The 21089-nt window shown below is 38.0% G+C and overlaps 1 protein-coding gene across 1 annotated transcript in view; it reads left to right on the top strand.

Moving 5' to 3' along the window:
* Positions 1-7511: 7511 nt before the first annotated feature.
* The window catches only part of FILIP1 (filamin A interacting protein 1), a 162019-nt gene continuing 148441 nt past the window's right edge, over positions 7512-21089 (top strand). The window contains exon 1 of the mRNA XM_016207372.2: positions 7512-7851. The gene's annotated coding sequence lies outside the window, so the exon portion shown is untranslated. The remainder of the gene's footprint in view (positions 7852-21089) is intronic.

Below are 21089 nucleotides of genomic sequence, written 5' to 3'. Positions count from 1 at the left end.
CCAAGTACAACCTCTGGCTCAAAGGGAAAATGTCACCGGAGAAGCAAATGCGATGATGTAATGTGAAGAATGCCGACAGTTGTTATGAAAAATTAAGGGTAAAACAGTAGAAAAAGAATGGAAAGTAAAGCCACTGTAGTTCATTTTGAAGAATCATGCAAAGATGACCTTCATGTTTTTCCTGTGAGCAAATATTAAGAGGAACTCAATTAATGAATCTGAGTGCCAGACCCATGCCAGACAAAAATCAGCTGTGTTTGTTTAATTATTACATTATCTTGAGGCAAATTCATTCCCGAACAGTAACAAGAAGGGCAAGTCATACAAAGCACAGGTCTTCAAGTCTCATCTCAGCAAAATATTGGAAAATCACCCCAGTGAAATATGATTTTAAATAATCTTATTTTTTCTACTAGGAAGACAATACATCAATTAAAAAAATTTAGAAAACAGGAAAAGATAACTATTGTAATTATTATGGTTTATGTATTTCAAATATAAATATGCACACACACATATATACATATTTTTGTATATTTTTTGTTTTTTTAATCCTCACTCGAGGACATTTTCTCCATTGATTTTTAAGGAGAGTGGAAGGGAGGGAGGGTAGAAGGGGAAAGAGAGAGGAAAAGAGAGAGAGAGAAACATTGATGTGAGAGAGACACATCGATTGGTTGTCTCCTGAATGCACCCCGACTGGGCCCGGGATTGAACCTGCAACCCAGGTATGTGCCCTTGACTGGAAATCGAACCCGAGACCCTTTGGTGACTGGGCTGACGCTCTAACCTGCCAGGGCTTATTTATTTCTGTAGAAATACATAAAGGAACATCTATATCATAACTATTTCACTGTATATCTATTAGTGACATAATGCAATTATTCATTAATGTTAATTTTGTGGGGTGGATGCGGGGTAGAGGAGATCAATGGGGAAAAAGGAGACATCTGTAATACTTTCAATAATAAAGATAAATTGGGGGGAAAAATCCAGTTTCTCCTGCTGCAGCTCAGGAAGCACATGGGACCTGCAGTCAAGGCCCTGGCTCTCCCTGGCTAAACGGGAAGGCCGTGATCGGTCTCGCAGTGTCTGGGCTGTGTAATGCTGGGTTTGGTGGTGGTGTGGGTGGGTTGAGGTAAAACCTCTCAGAGTCCAGTGTCTGGCGTGGAAGAAAAGCAAAAATAAAGAAGCTGGTGGCAAGGAAGGAAAGGCTCCCTTCCCCTTTCAGGGAACTGTGTGCTTCAGGAGGATGTGGGGGTGGCCAAAGGCCCTGGCCAGGGCTGCAGCAGGAGGGGGCAGCCCACTCGGGCAGGGGCAATGCCGCATTATAAATCACCCTTGACTCAATTAAAAAAAAGTTTTTATTGCTTTTTTTTTTTCTTTTAGAGAGAGAGGAAGGGAGAGGGAGAGAGGAACATCAATGTGAGAGAGAAACACTGATTGGGTGCCTCCTGCACGCCCCCTACTGGGGATTGAGCCTGAAACCTAGCCATGTGCCCTGACCGGGAATCGAACTGGTGACCTTTTGGTGCATGGGACAACGCTCAACCACTGAGCCACACCGGCCAGGACCCATTAACGTTATTTTATTACCTGCTGTTTTCACTTAACTTTCAGTGAATTTCTTTTCAATTCATTAAATAATTTAATATTCTTCTGTAATGTTATTTTTAATAGCTAAAGAATTAACAGGAAACTTACAATTTTGAGGTCAATTTGTTTTTAAAAAATTATGGCTTTTTAACTTTCACTTATTTTTTATTATTTCACTCTACCTAATGATTCCAATTTCTGCATTTGTTTCTATGATATTTATTTAACATGAGGTTAAAAATTCCTGCATCATTTTATCTTGTAGTCGACTTACCTCATAGTCCTCAAGTTAAGTGACCGAAACCCAAGCTTCAAGGTACAAAATTTTCAGATATTTCATCATTGCAAAATACTTTCCTGTCCTTGATTATTTGTTTCAGTTATTCTAGGAGGTAAATGATTACCCCATTTTCAGATGAAAGAAGAAAAGAATGCAAATATTAAGCATATGAGGGTCTGCTCAGCTATAAAATTGATACAAATTCAAATATTTCTGAGCATTTCTCACCTTGAATATTTTATCCTGAGTATTTAAACCATCTGATGACATTTCCTGTTACTAACCACTTCCGTTGGTCCACAGCTTTTACTTTCTTGATATTTTTTCCTTTCATTATCAGATAGGCAGAACAATATGTTAATAAGTTTTGATTAGAGCAAGAATAAAACCTTTTCCCTAGTAGTTTTAGGACTAATTTGCCTCAGGCAGGCTTTTCTAACTCACTTTTTTTTCTTGTTCAACTTTTAATCTCAGTTGCTATTAGTGTGTATTAATATTATAAATTTAGTTGACTTATTAATTACCTCATAACATCAATGAAATTCCATGTGCCTTCCATGTAATGACTCAGTTGGATCCAAAGAGTTCAGTTTGTATAGATATTTTAAGATGACAGTCAAATTATTATTAATAATTAAAATAATAACTAATATTATTGAGTACTCATGTGCCAGATAGTAAGCCTTATTTTGAAGACATTTTATTATAGAAAACTTAAACCTGTATAAAAGTAGAGAGAGTAATAGAATGATTACCCATGACCCAGCTTCAGTAATTGTCAGCTTATGCACACTGCTTTTTTTTTCCTTGCACTGAATTATTTAGATCAAATCCCAGACATTGTACGATATTACCTGTAAATATTCCAGAGGGTAAGGACTCTTAGGCATTATATATTGTTGACCTTTAATGAGTACACAGCCAGATATTTCTCCAGCAAAAGAGGTTTATTTAGGAACAGCAAAGAATTGCAATTTTGGACATGCAGTCTAATACGGAACCACCCCAAGTCCAGAGAAAAAAGGAGAGGACTGCTCTTTTATGGATTTGGGAGGGGCTGCTGCAAATGAAGAGTCCATTGAAGAAAACGGAAAGCTCCAAGTATAATGAATTTTCATTGGCTATGATTATGGCCCTGTAAAAACGTTCAGGATTAAGTTCTATTAACCCACTTTCAAGCACAGAAACAGAGAAGTGGGAATTTTAAGGTCTAATATATGCATGTAAGTGCTTATTTTACTTAAGCAAATGCGAAAATAGTATTATCTTGTAACATTTTAAAAACCTAATCCTGGCTCTTTTTTTTTTTTTTTTAAATATATCTTTATTGATTTCAGAGAGAGGAAAGGAGAGGGAGAGAGAGATAGAAACATCAATGATGAGAGAGTCATTGATCGGCTGCCTAGCCCCCAACCCGGGCATGTGCCCTGACCGGGAATCGAACCCCGATCGCGTGGATCCTAGGTCGACGCTCAACCTCTGAGCCACGCCCGGCTGGGCCTGGCTCTTTTTTTTTTAAAGCTGTTGGGAAAAGAAATAATTTAATTGAAGTTTTTATTAATAAATGTAGGTGTGACACAGTATTTATTTTATCTGTAAACAAGGCCAAGTAGTTATTTTACTATGAAAATTTGTAGATATTAAAAAGTATTAGTTTTATTTCTTTTTAAAGTTTGTAATATTTAAATAGATGTATAGCTAGATTAATAGAAAATGCAAGTATGTTCAAATTGTAAAGCCTGACTGTAGCAAGGGTAACACAGTATCATTTTGATATCAAAGAACTAGCTAATGTAGAATGATTCCCCCCCCCGACCCCCGCCAAATGTTGTTTTGTTTTTCTTGCTGTTGGTTACATCCTTGAGAAGTTTTGGTTGTGAATGCATAGCCCATAAACATTTTTAAATTGCTTATCAAATCACAGACCAAAATTATATTTTTAGAACGTAATTTTAGAATCTCATTAAGCAGTGAACTCATTCATCATAAAACATCATGTGTTGTTTGTTTTAGAGAGAATACTGAACAGCTCATATCCTTTGCTTAAAAATAGACCATTTTTTCTAGAAGCAATTATCTTTTCTTTAGTCCAATGTTCTGTTCTCTGGTATTCAATAAGACTTCAGTTCCAATGAGCTTTTATTTTACTATATACCGACCATGAAATTTTGCCACTTTTTTTTCTATTGCCTCAAAGCTGTGGAATTTTAAATGTATTTTTTTGGTCAGAAGCATATATCTTCAGGTATAGCAAAGTCTCTATGTTTTTGCTCTCAGTGATTGCAAAGAATGGGCTAATGTGACCGTTAAATGTAGGAAGCAGGTAAGTGGTTCAGAACACAAATTTTGGGAATCAGATTTCTTAATCCAAATTCTGATTCTGCTACTTAGTAGCATGTGACCTTGGTCAAGTTATTTAATAACATTATGCCTCAGTTTTTTTTGCCTGTAAAATGGGGCATGATAATAATATTTACCTCATTGGATTATTATGAAAATTAAGTGGGTTAGTATATGTCAAGCCCTTAGAACTCTGCTGGGCATATAGTTAGTCTTGCACAGGTGTTTTTATTATTATCCTAAAATCTATTACTTTCCTTTGAAATTTTAATAAAATTCAAAATAATTCACAATCTGATAATTTCTTTCTATAATTTGTAATATGCAGCCAGTAATGACCCAACTCTGTCCGGAGAGCCTGGAAGCATTTTCCATAAGTTTACCAATAACATGCTCTGAAGTTTTCTTCATCTTTTCTTTAATCTGTTATATGTTCATTTGCTCATTCAGTCATTCCCATTTATTGAACACTTACTATGGTGCTTGAGTACTCAGGAAGGAACAAATAGTAAACATTCCTGCTACTTGGGAACTTATATTTAAGTCTTAGAGCCAGGCAATAAACAATAACAGGGCATGTTTGTTTGGAAACTCCTCTCTGATCTCTCCTCCCCCCAACATCATTTTGAAGCAAATGTCTATCTTTCTCTTCACTGGTATATTCAATAATTTATTAATTTTTCACTTAAAAAAATCACTATGCCTCTTTAAATGAACAAGTGTGGTAAAATTTGGTTTTAGAAATGGATGTAGAGATAATATGCCAGCTCTCTTATTTAATTCGATTTTTTCTCACTGATAATATTAATCTGTCTTCTTATGAGGAGGAGTCATGACTAATCCTTGAAGTTGGGAAATTCAGCTTTAGTTATACGTTTATCAGACCACCCTTAAGACTGTGGGAAAAGAATGTAGCTGAACAGCAACACATTAACAATATGTGTTGAAAATCAGTTCCTTGTGGACTGTATACAAAACACAAGTTTCTAGAAGTTCTTAATGGCACTGCTTCCTCTGTGGATTATGTAGGAAATGCTTTTGTCTGAATAATCATTCCCGTGGGGAAAGCCTTCAAAATAAGCCCACTTTCTATAGAGAGAGAATGCATGTGTGATTGGAGGGGGAAGGGGAGAAGGGAGAGAATGAGAAGAGACGGGTTATTGTGGAATATCGAGGCAGACAAGCACACGTGCCTAGTGCAATTAAAGAACATAATCTAAAGGTAGCAACCGTACCTAATTATATGAAGTACTCTGTATGCTGCTTGTCACCACAGTGTTTAAAATAAACTAATAACAACAACGAAAAGCTAATCTAAGGGTTGAAGAAAACAACGGTGGGAGAGTAGGTTTTTATTACAGAGAAAAAAGAAAAAAACACTGAAAACCCTAATTGTCTGGAGAGTCAGGGAAGAAATAACTATCTCCATCTCCATGAAACTGTTTAGGCCCATTGAGGCAAAGTGGGTTATTTCCCCTCTGTTACCTCAACTTTGACTACAAAGGGCTCTACTTCGTTTTGGATGGGAGACATGGATAAAGTGAACTCTGAGTGGGGGTGAAATGATGCATTCCTGGAGTCCTTTTTTAGTGAAGTGGATTTCAACCTGGGGCTGTTGCATAGGGGATATATGTGGGGGTGGGAGCATTTTTCAAACAATAATCTCCCCAGATGCTAACCTTTTGTAATTTTTGAAAACTCCTTGAGATTCTGAACTATCTCATGGCCCAGCCACACACTTCCACCTCCTGTCAAAACCCACTTTTTAGGAACTGTGAAGAGATTGTTTCTAAAAGGTCCATTAGTGTTCTAGAAGAGTCAGTTAATTTCACGTAAGAACACTTCCATCTTAATAGAGTCTTTTTTTTTTTTTTTTAAATGAAGGTTGGCCCAGGCCCATAAGAATCTGAACAAATGCAATTTTATATGTGAATAGTAGCAAATAAATTAAGAGGGAAAAAATGAATGCTGTTAGCGTGATGGCTGGGATGGGAAGAACTGAGATGTTTTCTAATGGATTGAGGTGTTGGGGGTGAGCTAACCTTGGAGGTAAGGGTCGTTTCTTTAAAAAGGACACCCCCCCACCCTCTTTAACCTTCCCAGAGAGACATTAGGATTACCCAGCACATAAGCCACTTATTGCAAGTATGAAACACTTAAGATACTATTAAATCCATGCCTTTAAATGTCTCCTTGGTACAACTTCAGTTTGCATGTCAAACAAAGGTTTTCTTTGAACTGATAAATTGATCTTAGGAAGGGGGGCACCTTTGTACTGGTGTTAATGAGATTTTTGTCAGGGTAATATTCTAGTGTGTTAACCAATATTGGGGGGGGGGTGTTTGTTACCTCCCACTTTACCTGTGGCTAAAAGGATCTCTCAGTTCCTCTTGCTGTTAATTTAATATAAGTAATTAGTTAGAAAGTTCCAAGAACTAGTTAGTTAAAACTTTTTTTTCATGTGTCTTAATCTTGGCAGATTCACACTATTTTATTATATAAAGTAAAGTAAATAAAATATCTCGAGACATTCTTCATGTTGGAGACTGGAGGGTTAATAATGAAGCAAAGCTGTCAACACCCAGAGGTGTTTCGAGCCCTGGTTTTCCTGGAGTGTTCTTCATTTCTTACTCTGAATGAATGATCTGAGTGAGAACGTTACGATTTTCTTTCTTAACTTTACTCCTTTCAAAAACAATGCTCCAGACATTCCTTTACGGTAACCTTACTTGTATAACATTCAGGTGTATAAGCTGGTCAAGTCTGATGTGACGAAGTCAGTCACCTAGCTAGGAATGTCACACATCAATACAAAACAGGTCCGGAAATAATCTCTTACTGTGAATTTCCCCAACAGTTGTGATACACTTTTACTACATGAAAGCTTTTTTTTCTTTTTTAAATTTAAGAACATTTATCTAAGCAAGGCTAATTGAGAAGAATATTGTATTGGTAAAATGCTCTGCTCAAGGCAACGGCTGCTGTTTAATTCTTTTCAGATTTTAAAACCCAAGTCCCAAATCACACTCTGTGTTTAAGAGCTTCAAATAATAATTACCTCTGTGCAATGAGCAGAAGTCCTTAAAAGGGACTGCCGGTTTCCCCGCAATCTTTTACAGGGTGAGCAGAGCTCCAGCCACTGATAACCCAGCTGCCGAGGAACCGAGTAAAGCCGGCTCCAAACTTCTCAGCTGTTGACAGGCTTGACTTGCTGAGAACACTGGTTAAATATAGCACGCGAGCCAGCTCCTCAACAAAGTCACTGCTCTGACGGTGAGCAGGAGGGAGCAGAAGACGAGAAACCTAATCTCAGGACCCAACAACACCTAGCAACAGTTGAAAAAACTTTTAAACAAAAGTCTGGGTGGGAGATAGACAACAGCCTCCCATTGCTGCTGATCGGGATTTCAGGGAGAAGACGGTGCTTTCCCCTTCTCTCTGTTTCCTGCATGACTTCAGCTATTGGCTGGTCCTGGGAAAGAAAGTGGGAAAAGCCTTTTAGTCTGTATTCTTTTGGGCTGGATAGTTTTCCAGAACTCCAGTCTCTCTGGGGCTGTGGGACAAGCCACTGGGTTCTTCAAAGGATAAGCTACCTCCATAAAGGACATACCCTTGGTTAAACGAGCTGCCATCAGGTAAGAGCAAAATAAACAGTTGCTTACTGTTTTAAGAAATTTCTGCTTCCCTAAGAAGAGAGTTCTCTGCGAGTCTGTGTTGTCTGTTTCCTCTGATTCTCACTGTTCCACTCTGTGATAGCTCATTTAGGAATTATGGTAATCATCGTGAATTATTTTTAAAGAACCAGGAACAGCATGTCTTTCTCAGAATCATGCCGAGTCCTTTTTAAACACAAAGATTATGATGTTTTAATAGCCATCAAAATATTTCTGCCAAGTTTACATTCTTTGGCAGGAAACAGAAATGTGACAAAGGACGATACCGCAGCTCCTTTCGCAGTTAGGATGGCTCACCAGTGGCAGGGACGTTTTCCCTGGGAGCCAAGTAACTCACTGAAACTGGCTGAGCAGCTTGTGTGGTAACTGGAGGGAAGCCCTGCACGGTGTTTGTATCGCTGCGCTTTGACTCGCTGCTATCTGCTTTTCCCTCTGCCTGATTCTCTCATTACACCGGTACACCTTGTGCTGCTTCTGACCTCATTACGTTACAGCCACCCCAAAGGCTTCTGGCTGGGCTCAAAATATGCCTGGTATTAAATCACTGCTTTTGCAGTTGCTGAATACAAACGACTCAGGAGAAGATTATTTTGCGTTTTTCTAAGAAACAAAACAAATTGAGTAATTGCTTGTACCTAGATAAAACAGATGCTGATTTTTAAAACTAAAATTGAATTTATTAGAAAAAAATCCTTTCTAAAGTTGGATGTATGTGCATATAGTGTGTTTACTATAGAGCGAAGGAAATCCTCCTTTCATCTGGTAGTATATTCTCTCCCCTTCCATGAATTGCCATACTTTTTTCTTAGAATTGATTAGAGTTGTCAGTTTCACATTGAATCTAACAAAAATTATGTCTGTACGTTGGTGATGTGGTAACTGTTGACACCTGGTATCTGTAGCTGGGTTGGCTTTGGATAAGAAGTTTGTTCCTTTAAATGAACATGATGATTTGAATGAATATCCAAATCTAAGGATACTATCAAAGTAGATAAAGATGCATATTTTAAAAGGAATTATTTGTCTATCTTGTCAATTTAAAGAAAGAATTTACCCTATTAGTTTTGAACACATTGTTGACAAGTAAGAAGGTATCAGACTTTTCAGTAGATGTTTCTATTTTAAGAAAAATTAATTAAAGCTTATATATCATATGTTCTGAAAAATGAAATAGTATATATATTTAGTACATAGTATGTATTATGTTTCTTAATTCTGATTATATGATTAGTTTAAAAGGTGAATGAGCTGATTACATATAATGAATGTATGTAAGTAATAGTGGAACATGCGCTCAGGTAATCTTGGGTATGAGAGAATGAAACTCCTGGTGCCTCAGTGGAGATGCAGTTCTTTCTGAGTTTTGAAAAATCAGAACAAAATGCTCTACATTTTTCTAGTTTTTATCTTAGGAAGGGTCACATTGTTGGCTTACAAATGTACATGTAAAGCCAAAATTTATTTTTTTAACAAATTCTCTGAGGCAAGGCAGGTTATGATTGGAGAAGTTGCAAGTCAGTCCCTGCGATGTCATTGTATTTTATTTAAAGTTTTTTTATTGAATTTATTGTGGTGACATAAGTTAATAAAATTATATAGGTTTCAGGTGTACACTTCTATGATACATCATCTGTATATTGTATTGTGTGTTCACCACCCAAAGTCAAATCTCCTTCCATCGCCATTTATCCCCCTTTACTTTCTTCTACCTACCTCCACCCTCCTTTCCCATGGTAATCACCAAACTCTCAAAAAACATGAGAGTTTTTTGTTTGTTTGTTTTCTGCAGAATCCCTTCACCTTTTTCACCCAGCCAACCCCCCCATAAGCCCTCAGTCTGTTCTCTATGAGTCTGTTTCTATTTTGTTTGTTAGTTTCTTTTGTTCATTAGAGTCCACATATGAGTGAAATCATATGGTACATGTCTTTCTCTGACTGGCTTATTTCACTCAGATAATGCTTTCCAGGTCCATCCATGCTGTCGCAAAGGGTAAGATTTTTCTTTTTTACGGCTGAGTAATATTCCATTGTGTAAATGTCCACAGCTTTTTTATCCACTCATCTACTGATGGGCACTTGGGCTGCTTCCAAATCTTGGCTACTGTAAATAATGCTGCAATGAACTTAGGGGTGAATGTATAGTTTTGAATTAGTGTTTGGGTTTCTTCAGATATATTTCCAGAAGTGGAATCACTGGGTCATAAGGCAGTTCAGTTTTTAATTTTTTGAGGAAACTCCATACTGTTTTCCACAGTGGCTGCACCAATCTGCATTCCTACCTACCCTGAACGAGGGCTCCCTTTTCTCCACATCATTGCTAACACTTGTTTGTGGATTTGCTGATGGTAGTCATTCTGACAGGTGTGAGGTGGTATCTCATTGCCGTTTTAATTTGCATCTCTCTGATGTTTAGTGACATTGAGCAACTTTTCTTGTGTGTATTGGCCACCTGTATGCCCTTTTTGGAGAAGTGTCGATTAGGATCCTTTGCCCATTTTTAAATTGTGTTGTTTGGTTTTTTGGTGTTGAGTTTTATAAGTTCTTTATAAATTTTGGATATTAACCCCTATCAGATGTATCAACTAATCTACCATTAGTTCCAAGCATGTAATTTCTTTTGGAGTCAGTGGAACAGTGTGTGGATAACTGCGTGCAGCATTTGGCCCTGCGTGAAAGCCATGCTTCCTGATGAATTGAAATTTTGAGTATTATCTGTATGGCTGTAAGTTTACCCTTGAGAATTAAAAAGTAACTCAGGTTAGACCATGCACTTTCCTCCAGTATATACTGTGCCTCCACAACAATCAAACTCCACGAACCATGTAGATTCTGTTCTGTTCCTTCAAGTTCACATTTGGGTTATTTTGGAATCCTCTTTTCCCCCTTTACCGTAAGAGCTGTTAGATCCCATTACCATGCCTCCCTCCACACTAAGGCCTACTCCCTTCACCCTCGGTCTGCATTGTAACACTGACGCTCCCCTCCCACCCCTCATTGCCATCCAAACCATCTTGCCCATGACCAGGGGGTTAATTTTTCTAAAGCATTGCTGTGCTTGTCTCTTTACTGTTTAGTTATCTTCTGGGACTCATTGTTGCCACCAAACACCTAGGCTGGGTATTTTGAAAACCTTCCATCATCTGGCACATACTTAACTTTTCTAGTCTCAGCTCCTACTACTCAACAGCAAGTGTTCATCTCTTTGCTTCAGATATTTCAGATTTGGGGCCGTTCTCTAAACACAAACCCAGTGTGCATTTCAATGTTCTGCCCCTGCCCAGTTCATTCCCCATGCCTGGAACACCTTTCATCCCTTTTCCTGTAGACACCTTGTTCACTTTTTAAAACCCGGGTCAGTGTCTTCCACTTTTACAGTGATTTCCAGGACCATGCTTTTTAGAAGTGATTCCTTCTTAGTTTAGACAGTTTGGTGCTCTGTTAGAATTAGGGTACTTTGGAGCAGGGTTTGTGTCTTTAAATTCTGAATAACTCTATGAAGATGCTGAGGTACAAAGCGTTGCCCTAAGCATCACTTGACCTTGAAGCTTTTCAACCCCATGAACATTGCAGATGTTTTATTAACATTTTTAGCTCTAGATTTCTGATGATGAGTATGTAAGAAAGTATAGATAAGTATAAAATTAAGAAAAGAAACTGTAATTATGGTTAATTAAATAGAAAGGGGGATATATAAAGACTGTATATATATGCGTGTCCTGTGTATGCACCTAAACCTTTTAATACTTTAATGCATATACTTTTATCATCTTTTGGCACCAGAGCCCACTTATAGTTACCTTTGGTACTATTCATTTAAATTATGGGTTCTTCTATTTGCTGGTCATCATGAATTAGAATCTGGCCTTGAGCATGAAAATATTTAAATGTCATGTTGTAATATATTTTTCTTTTCCCTAGATATTTAAAAAAGAGACATTTCTGAGTTTTATTTTTAATCATTCATGAAACCTATTGCCTTACTATGTGAGATAAAGCAAGAATCATGATTTTGAAGCAATTTTTTGTGTCCTTCAAAAGAAAAGCATTGTCTTTATATTTTAAGATGGCCTAAGAAGGTTAAAATTATTCTTCTAAATGGGTGGGTTCAGCAAGAATCACTATGGGATTTTCCCTAATGAAATGTGTGAAATATTGAATATACTCATTTAGTGGTGGTTTTCCTATGGTTATAATTTTTACTTATTCCTTAGAAGTAAAACTTTGTGGTAAAATACACATTCTAAACTAATGCTAGTTTTTTGGTTTTTTTTGAAGATTAGTATTTCTTCATAAAACAGGTGCCCTAAGAAATGGGATTTTACAGAGTTTGTTTAATCCACATTTTCACTACTTTGTCTCATTTTATGTTTCTAAACACGTGGGTTTTAGAAAAGCAGCATTATGGGAAGTGAGAGGGTAAGCCTCAATTGAGATCTATTTCAGCAGAAAGGTTTAAGGGAAAAAAGATTGGTAACAGCTTGTTAGAAAAATGACATTAAAAGCCTGCAGCATAGCCCTAGCTGGGGTTTGGCTCAGTGTTTGGAGTGTCAGCCCTCAGACCGAATGGTCTCAGGTAGGGTTCGACTCCAGCCGAGGGCGCGTACCTTGGTTGCAGGCTCGATCCCTGGCCCCGGTTGGGGCTTGTGTGGGAGGCAACCAATTGGTGTCTCTCTCACATCGATGTTTCTCTCTCTCTCTCTCTTTCTCTCTCTCTTTCACTCTCTCTCTCTCTCCCTCTCTCCCCCCACCTTCTACTATCTTTGAAAAGCAATGGAAAAAATATCCTCTGGTGAGGAATAAAAAAAAGCCTGCAGCCTAAGTTTGTTTACATATTAATTATTTTTAATACATATAGCAGTAGAATAAAAGATAAGCTAGTAAAGTACATTTTGTTTCCCCAAATCTGAGTTGATGCTATAACAACAAGGTCGTGTTTATTAGTATGGAGGAGAGGCAGGAAAGGCTAGTATTTAGGCTGGATTCAGATTTCAGCTCCCTGTAACTCTGGGCAAAAATTACTCTCTGTGCCTCAGTTTCCTCATCTACACAACAAGGATAATAATACTATCTTCCTCATAAAGTTGTTCTGAAGATTAAGTGAGTTAATAAAACTTATAGTTGCCTGGTAGACTTTTCAATAAATTTAAGCTATTATGTTATTATCACTCTGTAAATGTAGGTATCTGTTTATTTTAGTCTTTGTTGCACACAAAATTCTTGGATACAGATAGTCTGTGAACTCAAGTTCATAGATCATAGAAAAAACAGAAGAATGTATTGTTTAAATTTGGAATCCTGCTTGGGACATACTTTGCTCCTGGGTACTCTAAGCAGACATAGTTTGAACGCCAGCCAATAATTTAGTATGGAATTTATATTTCAAACCCTCCCTTATCACTCAGCAGTCTGCTGTCTCATAGAATCATTTCTAAAAAGGCTAAGAAATCACCAACAGCAAAAACTATACTATGGTTTCTGTATTTGTACTTGGAGATAGAGTGTGTTTATCCCCGGTGCTCGGGTGTCTCCATTGTAGCCGACTTCACTGGGTAATGTATGACGACAGCGACTTCTTCCTCCATGGAGGAATATACTGTTAAATTTATCATTCTTTATTTCTTCCCTTAGATGTTTTGTTTTGTTTTACTAACCTAGTAACAGATAAAAATAAAAAGACCAAAAAAGGGCATCTCCTGCTAGCTTCAACCTTACCAAATGGAGATGAATTCTTGCTATTCAATGCCCTTAATCCTACTCATTCTTCGTAAACATGACAAGAAAGTATAATCCAAGATGAACAAAAAGTGGTATGTCATAAATATGTGTGTATGTATTATGGGGTGATGACTGCTCTGTATATTTAATTTAACAAATGTATATGAAACACTCTTATAAGCAGGGAAGTATCTTAGCAGCTTTAGGGCCAACAAATCTTACGTAGGGTAGTTACGGTTTAGACATGTCCATTTTGCTTTATTTTTCTCAATTGGAAGAATGAATTTTAAAAGATAAGTCAAATAGAGTTTTTTAATTGTCATTCTCTCATGAAAACCTTTTGTAGAAAGAAAGAAAGAAGGAAGGAAGGAAGGAAGGAAGGAAGGAAGGAAGGAAGGAAGGAAGGAAGGAAGGAAGGAAGGAAGGAAGGAAGGAAGGGAGGGAGAACAAGGAAGCAATTTTTTCCTGGCTTTATGAAATGCTTATTAAAGGTTCTAGGGCAAAAATATAGGAACTTTTTAAAAATATATATATATATTTATTGATTTCATGGAGAGGAAAGGAGAAGGAGAGAGAGAGATAGAAACATCAATGATGAGAGAGTCATTGATCGGCTGCTGCCTGCAAGCCCCCGACTGGGGATGGAGCCCGCCACCCGGGCATGTGCCCTGACCGGGAATCGAACCCCGATCACCTGGATCCTGGGTCGACGCTCAACCTCTGAGCCACGTCCGGCCAGGCAAAGATATAGGAACTTGAAGAAAATATATTGGATTATGTTCTTCTCCTTAAATGGTCAACCTACTCTTTAGCTCTCAGCAGGGAAAGGGCTACAGGCAAAATACCACTTTCCCTGTGGCAGGAGCTGAGGCAGTTTAATTTCAAAGGCCATGCAGTGAGTTGTGGAAGAACTTAGACTAAGTCAAGTGAAGCATGAGTTGAGCAGCTATAGTTGGCTGTTAACCAGCTGATTGCAGAACTTCAGAAAGTCCCAGCAGAGAGATGAAGAAACAGGACATTAACCAGCACCCCAGTCCCTGAGAGCTTTGTGCAAGTCACAGCAGCACTGAAAAGTCGAAAGAAGGTTGGCGCTGCTTTTCCTTTTTGGGAAATGGTGTCAATGTTCATAATATTGGGTGATTTATGTGTTTCTGAGGTCTGTGAAAGGCAGACTAAAAAGAATTTTTAAAGTTAATGCAGAATTTATCTCAAGTGATCTGACTTTGAGTACTTAAGGTTCAGGGATTTTTTGTTTCTTTCTTGCTTAAATGCTACTACCTCCTTTACCAAAACATATATGAAAATGATTATTGTTGCTTCACTAGCCAAGGACCTTGTATGTCTACACTTGAAAACAGTGGGGTTTTTTTTGTCTTGCAATAATTATAACTGCAATCTCCCTAAGTTACTATAAAGTAATGCATTATCTGCTACTTATCTTTGTAAAGAAAAGGTGTAAGAAAGTCTTAAAATGGACATATTACAGTTGGCCAAGTACATTCTTTAAAAATGATTTGCTAAAGATTTAAAGCCAAAAGACAATTTGATTGAAAACAGTAGACTACTGACATCACCAAGATAATCAAGTTATTGCCAACTTGCCTTGTTTATCTAAAAGAGCTTTGCAAAAATAAAGTCTTCACACATATACTCTCTCTCTCTCTCTCTCTCTCTCTCTCTCTCCACACACACACACACACACACACACACACACACACACACACACACGCACACGCACACACGAGTCATAGGCGATGCAGTAACAGGGATAGATAGACTTTATTTTTCCTTTTATCTCTTTAATATGCTTATGTCTTAAGTAACTCATTTTAGGGCCTGCTCCTTTGAGGCACCACAGCACAACAGGAAAGGAAGAGGCATTGCTGAGTTCATAATGCTATTTCAGTGTGGCAGCCTGAGTGCATGAGGAAATGACACCATGGGCCTGTATTTGGAATTGCAGTTACTGTGACGACAACACACACTAATGGAAAACAAAGATGGTCTGCTTGCCAGGAGAGCAAGGATGAGTTTTGCCAGCTCAGATTTTTCTTAGTCATTCTGTAAGTCTTGAAATGTGACACTGGAGGTATTCAAGGCTCTTTGTGTTTCGTTAATTGTTTAGTAAGAGTGACACATGCTTGAAGAGCAGCCTGGTATTTGGATCAGGGAGGGGCTTACACAGGAGCTTAACTTTCCCATGCTGTCTTGATAGGTGTCATCTTCTGGTTTGGACACCACCGAACCAACTGCTTTGGTCACAGCCTGTTGTTTCCCTGGTCCTTAAGGAAGCCAGCTGCTTTGGTAGGATTCACCCCTCAGGGGCCCCTCAACTTTTGAGTAACATATCCTCACCTTCTATATCCTGCTTATTTCATAGATCATTGCCCAGCACACCAGATGTTCTTACTAATGACTGGAACATCTGAATCCCAATTCTCATATAATAATATAATAGATAATATAATGTGAATAATAGCTACATATGTAGTATCTACATAATAAATGTATTATATAGTAATGTAGCATTATTTAGTGTATATATAAATGATAATAATAGCTAGCATATGCTGGAGATTATATTGCACCAGGCATTGTGCCAAGCACTTTATATGGATGATTTTATTTACTTTGCATAACAACCCTATGAGGCACTATTTTTATCTCTGTTTTATGGATTAGAAAAATGAGTCTTATAGATGGTTACTGTCCAGTGCTAGGTTTGGAATTCAGACTCAGGCAGCTTGATCTTATTTAGTGCATATTTTCAACCAGTTCCTTGCAATGTAGGCAGTTGTTCAAGGAAGATCTCTACCCCGATGACTGTGAGATGTTTTAATGAAAGGTGTAGATTGTGGCACTGCAGGGGTTCAGATGCCCCTATAGTCTGAAGAGGTTCACTAAGGGCAAACCCCAAGATTTGAGGTCAAAAGGCCAATTGGGGCTCTTCTCCAGGGTTCCGAAGTGGCACCAGAAGCTTCAGTGGGCAGTAGAGTTAGGCAACTCAGAAAGAGCTATGCCCGGGGCACTGGATTGCAGAAGCTGTTCTTCCACAGTTATTGATGGAGCAATGTGGTTCTTGCTTTCCACATTGCTGAGTTGATTGCCTGGGAGAGGATGCCATGGAACATTTGAATTTATGAGCTATTATGGCTACCATTGTAACGACATACTTTGATACCATTAGAGCTTTGGCCTGTTGTTGCTCCTGTTGACAACTCAGAACCCCACCTTCTATTGTAACATTTGAAATGCTCTGCAGATTTCTACCTTGGTCATAAGCGTTCAGTTTGTTAAACAGGTTCAAGAAGGAGTCCTACAAAATACTTCTTCCAGCTGTTGGTAGCAGTATTCCTTGAAGTAGCCTTTGGTGGTATGTGTATATTGGTTGGAGGAGGCAGCAAGGAAAGGGACAGAAGGTCTCATTCCAGATAAGAGCTCTTACTAGCTCCCAATGACTTTGTTTAGGCAGGGAGTTGTCAATCTGGCAGCATGTTGTTCCTTAAAACAATAACAACAACAACAAAACACAGAGCTTGCTATAATTTAAAGAAAATTACCTGATACTTTTTAGCCAATGGTTTGCTACTGTAGAGCAATGGCATGAGATATTTTATTTGACATTTTATTTAATTATTTAATCTTTATCAACCAAGAGTTACCTTTAATGAAGCTAAATGTCTGACATTTGGATATAATTGAAATTTTTGAATTTCTATTTGCATGTATAGCATTTTACTTTTGCAAGTGTCTGGAGTAAAAGAGCAGTTCTAATAAAATTGTAATGGAGCAGATAATGCTTTGCTTTTTCTTATGCCAGTGGCCATAAACACTCTACTCTTCCAGTGTATCAGATATCTCAGGTGGTGGGACTGAATATCCCAGGAAGATGAATTTTTCTTGTGAAGTGAACACATAACAAAATGAATCTCTACCCTCTGAGAAATTCTGTTCTATGAATTGAAAACAATATCTTGTCACAACTGTACTAGCATACCCCAATCCGCCCAAAACACTTATACACAATTGTCACTAGTCCACGCACAGGACTTATACCATTACTTACCTGACAGGCTAAACATCTTCCTGAAGCAAAAATACTCTTTGCTCTGTGGAATAGACCTATTTCATCTGAAAAAAAGATAGCGATGTGTTACATTTCATTAAGGCCTCCTGTTTCTTTCACATGATCTCTCCTGATTTTCCTACAACAAATAAACTCAGAATTTCCCTTTTGTCCTCTCCTGTCTTTATGTAAAAAGGTGTAACTGTCAAAGGAGGGAAAGAATTAGTGTTATATCCTTTGGAGACAAAGGGCTTGACTGGTTATCTTCTGGAAGTATTTTTTTTCTCCTCAATTATTCTAACTTTCTTTTGGCAACAAAACTTAGTAAAACTTTCCACAGTAATCTTTAGCTAATGCCTCTTAAATGGAAGATATTAATAGTTTATCATATCCATTCAAGGACTGTCTAAGACATTCCTAAGAGTTCCTAGTTCCCTTAGCACCTCTGCACCTGTTCTAATTTCAATGAGGAATGGAGGTTCTGAGTCTCACGCTGTTGATGATCATAGAGTGTTCGTCCTAGACCTACCCATACCCATCAGGGAACTAAGAGGGTAGAAAATTCTAGGCTTTGAGCCCACTGGGAGCTATCAGATCATCTAGCTTTGGGGTTCTCAACACCTCTTGTGCATCACATTTACCTGGGATGCTCTGAAAATGCAAGATGACCTGAGTAGGTGGCCAAGTATTGATCTATTTTAGAAGCTTTTATATGATTTTAATATGCATCCAGGGTTGAGAATTAGTTATCTAGTACAATCTCATCATTTTAAAGAAGACAGTACTAGGAGAAGGGAACAGAAATCATTTGGCAGAAGTTACAAAGTCTTAGGTTATTAACCTTTCTATCACATGATCATAAACAACAAAGTAGCCAATATTTAATGAATGCTTTCTGTGTATTAGGTACTGACAACCCCATGAGACAGATATTCATATACTCTACATTTTACAGGTAAGGAAGTCGAGGGTCTTGTCCTAGGCAGTCTCCCCTCCCCACAACAAGCAGGTGGCAGATTTGAGTCCAGTCAATTGGACGTTCAATTTGTGCTCTTAATCTTTTAATCACTTTGCTGTTCTGGAGGCAACTCTGAGTATGTAAGGTATTGAATGGCAGCTGCTTCCCTGTTTCAGCATCAGGGGTCTTGTGGCACCTGGCCTTGGTGCCCTGAATTCCCACTAACTGGGCTATTTGCTTGACTAGAGATTGGATCCTTGCCTTCTTTTCTATTTTCCAAATAAGTGGGCCAAGTAGAAGCAACCCATTTTCTTAGAGAGTGTTCGAAGGTGCTTCATTTTCCCCAGTAACTTTGTTTCTTATGTCCTGCCTTTCTTTTCCCTTGTGGATCGATATAAAATGTTCTGCCTTACTTTGGGGCACATATTCTTTTTACCTTTCCATGGAAATTCTAACTGCAAACTCTACTCTCTTGTTTAGACCCTTGGCTTTTCCCCTAGTCCTGCGAGTTTGGCTGGGTTCATATTTTCCCTGGGATTCCCCTGTCTGGACTTTCATACCAGCCCCTAACTTTCATGATATTAGCAACAACAGGAAGAGATTAATCACTTTGCTTCTCTTCTCGCAGCAGGTGTGTTGGAAACAAGCTGGTCTGTCCCACGGAACTGACTGGCCAGTGGGTCAATGTACTCTGAAACCTGTTAAAATCTACATTTTTAGGTAGCATGTATAGCATTAATTTTCTGATTGATTCTATAAGTTTGAAACTCCACAGAGCTGTCTTTTTCACACCTAGGGGGAAATCTATATGCATTGTATGGTTAAATGAACTTACTAAGATGAAAATTACCAATGACAAATACTGTAGCACAGATTTTTTTCTAAGCAAAAGAAACTAAACAAAAAGTGAGAGATTATTATAATTATTCTATAATAAATATTTACATGTAAATTAAGAATTTAACATGATAAATAGATTCAGGTATGCCTTGGGACTATTTTTAAAATCACATCGCACAAAACAAATGCTCAATAAACATTTGTTAAATCAAATCCATTAAGTGTCCTGGAATTGAGAAAATAAACACTATTAACTGGTTTTCATTGATTTGACTGGACATATATTTAAAATAAGTATGGGAATAACAAGCAGTGACCATGAGTGATTACTTTTCTGCTTCTCAGTATTTTGGAACATTTAATGGTCACATATTGCTTTTATAACAATACAAATTAAAAATCAACAAACATTTTAAAAGTTCATTAGAGAATCAGAGACTAACCACTGCATAACTAAGTGGGTGGAAGCTGGACTCTGTAGCTTTGATTGGAATGACGCACATGCATTTCCAATAGCAGACTAGAACTCTTAGGTTAAAGACAGTGGTGTAAAACATAACTACTGACACAAGTCTAATTGCAAATATTTACTCCACATCTTTTCACTCATACGCCACAAAACTCATGACAAGAACACATCCAGGCTCTTATTGTGGTTTATTAGCTGGAAATGTTCTCATCCTCGGAAATCTATTTTGGAGTTAGGATTGCTCCACTCCCCTACAAGTGGTAAAGCAACAGCTGCCATTTAATTAATGTTTCTGTTGACAGCTCCAGCTGATGAATCCCATAGAAGTTCCCTATCGGCATCAATACTACCCACATTACCCCCAAAGGAAATATTGATTATAGTTGCTTGATTTTGCCTTATTTCACTTTCTTTCCCGCATCAATTCCTCCAAATTCCAATGATGCTGTTATTTACATCACTATTCACATCTTCCAGGGAGTCAAGTCCCAGTGGAACACATGTGTTCCTGGTGATGTATTGCTATGGAATCTCACCAAAACGAACACGTGAAATGCTGAGCTCAAACAGAGGAGAGGACAAGGGGGAGAACCAGATGACAGTGACTTGTGGTTTCTTGGAAAGTGAAGAATTTTGTCCACTGGAGAAAGAGATTAGAGAAAAAACAGAGCTCTAGTTTTTTCCACGTAGTATGAATACATGGTTAAAAATCCTACAATTTGATTTATATTTGGATTATTATATCAATCTGTTCCCAGACACTTTCATAGGAGTTGGACTTTAGCTACGATTGTGTGAGAATTTGAAAGAATTTGAGCTGTGTAGAAGCAATGGATTACAGAGTGAGATCTGCTTAGTCTGCTTGCCTTGAAGAACATGCTGGGCTTAATCAGTCAATTCCCATTCATGTAGCTGGAAGAGGAGCTGGACTGGTGCTGAATTGGGAGCAGGCAGAACACAGGATCCAAATGATATGGCATTAAATGTCAAAGAGTGGTCCAAGTTAGCAGCTGACATCTGAAAGTCTAACATGCGGTTCTGGGGTATCTTACCAGGCAGACGGAGCATGGCTGTGTTTTGACACAGGTAGAGAGTCAGGGTTTGGGCAAAACTCTCAGCAGGACCAGCGAGGAGAACACGGAGATGGGATT

Source organism: Miniopterus natalensis, chromosome 5 (genome assembly GCF_054644295.1).
Source record: "Miniopterus natalensis isolate mMinNat1 chromosome 5, mMinNat1.hap1, whole genome shotgun sequence".
Classification (NCBI taxonomy): domain Eukaryota; kingdom Metazoa; phylum Chordata; class Mammalia; order Chiroptera; family Miniopteridae; genus Miniopterus; species Miniopterus natalensis.
The sequence above is the reverse complement of the archived record's forward strand: the minus strand, read 5'-3'. Positions and strand labels throughout refer to the sequence as shown.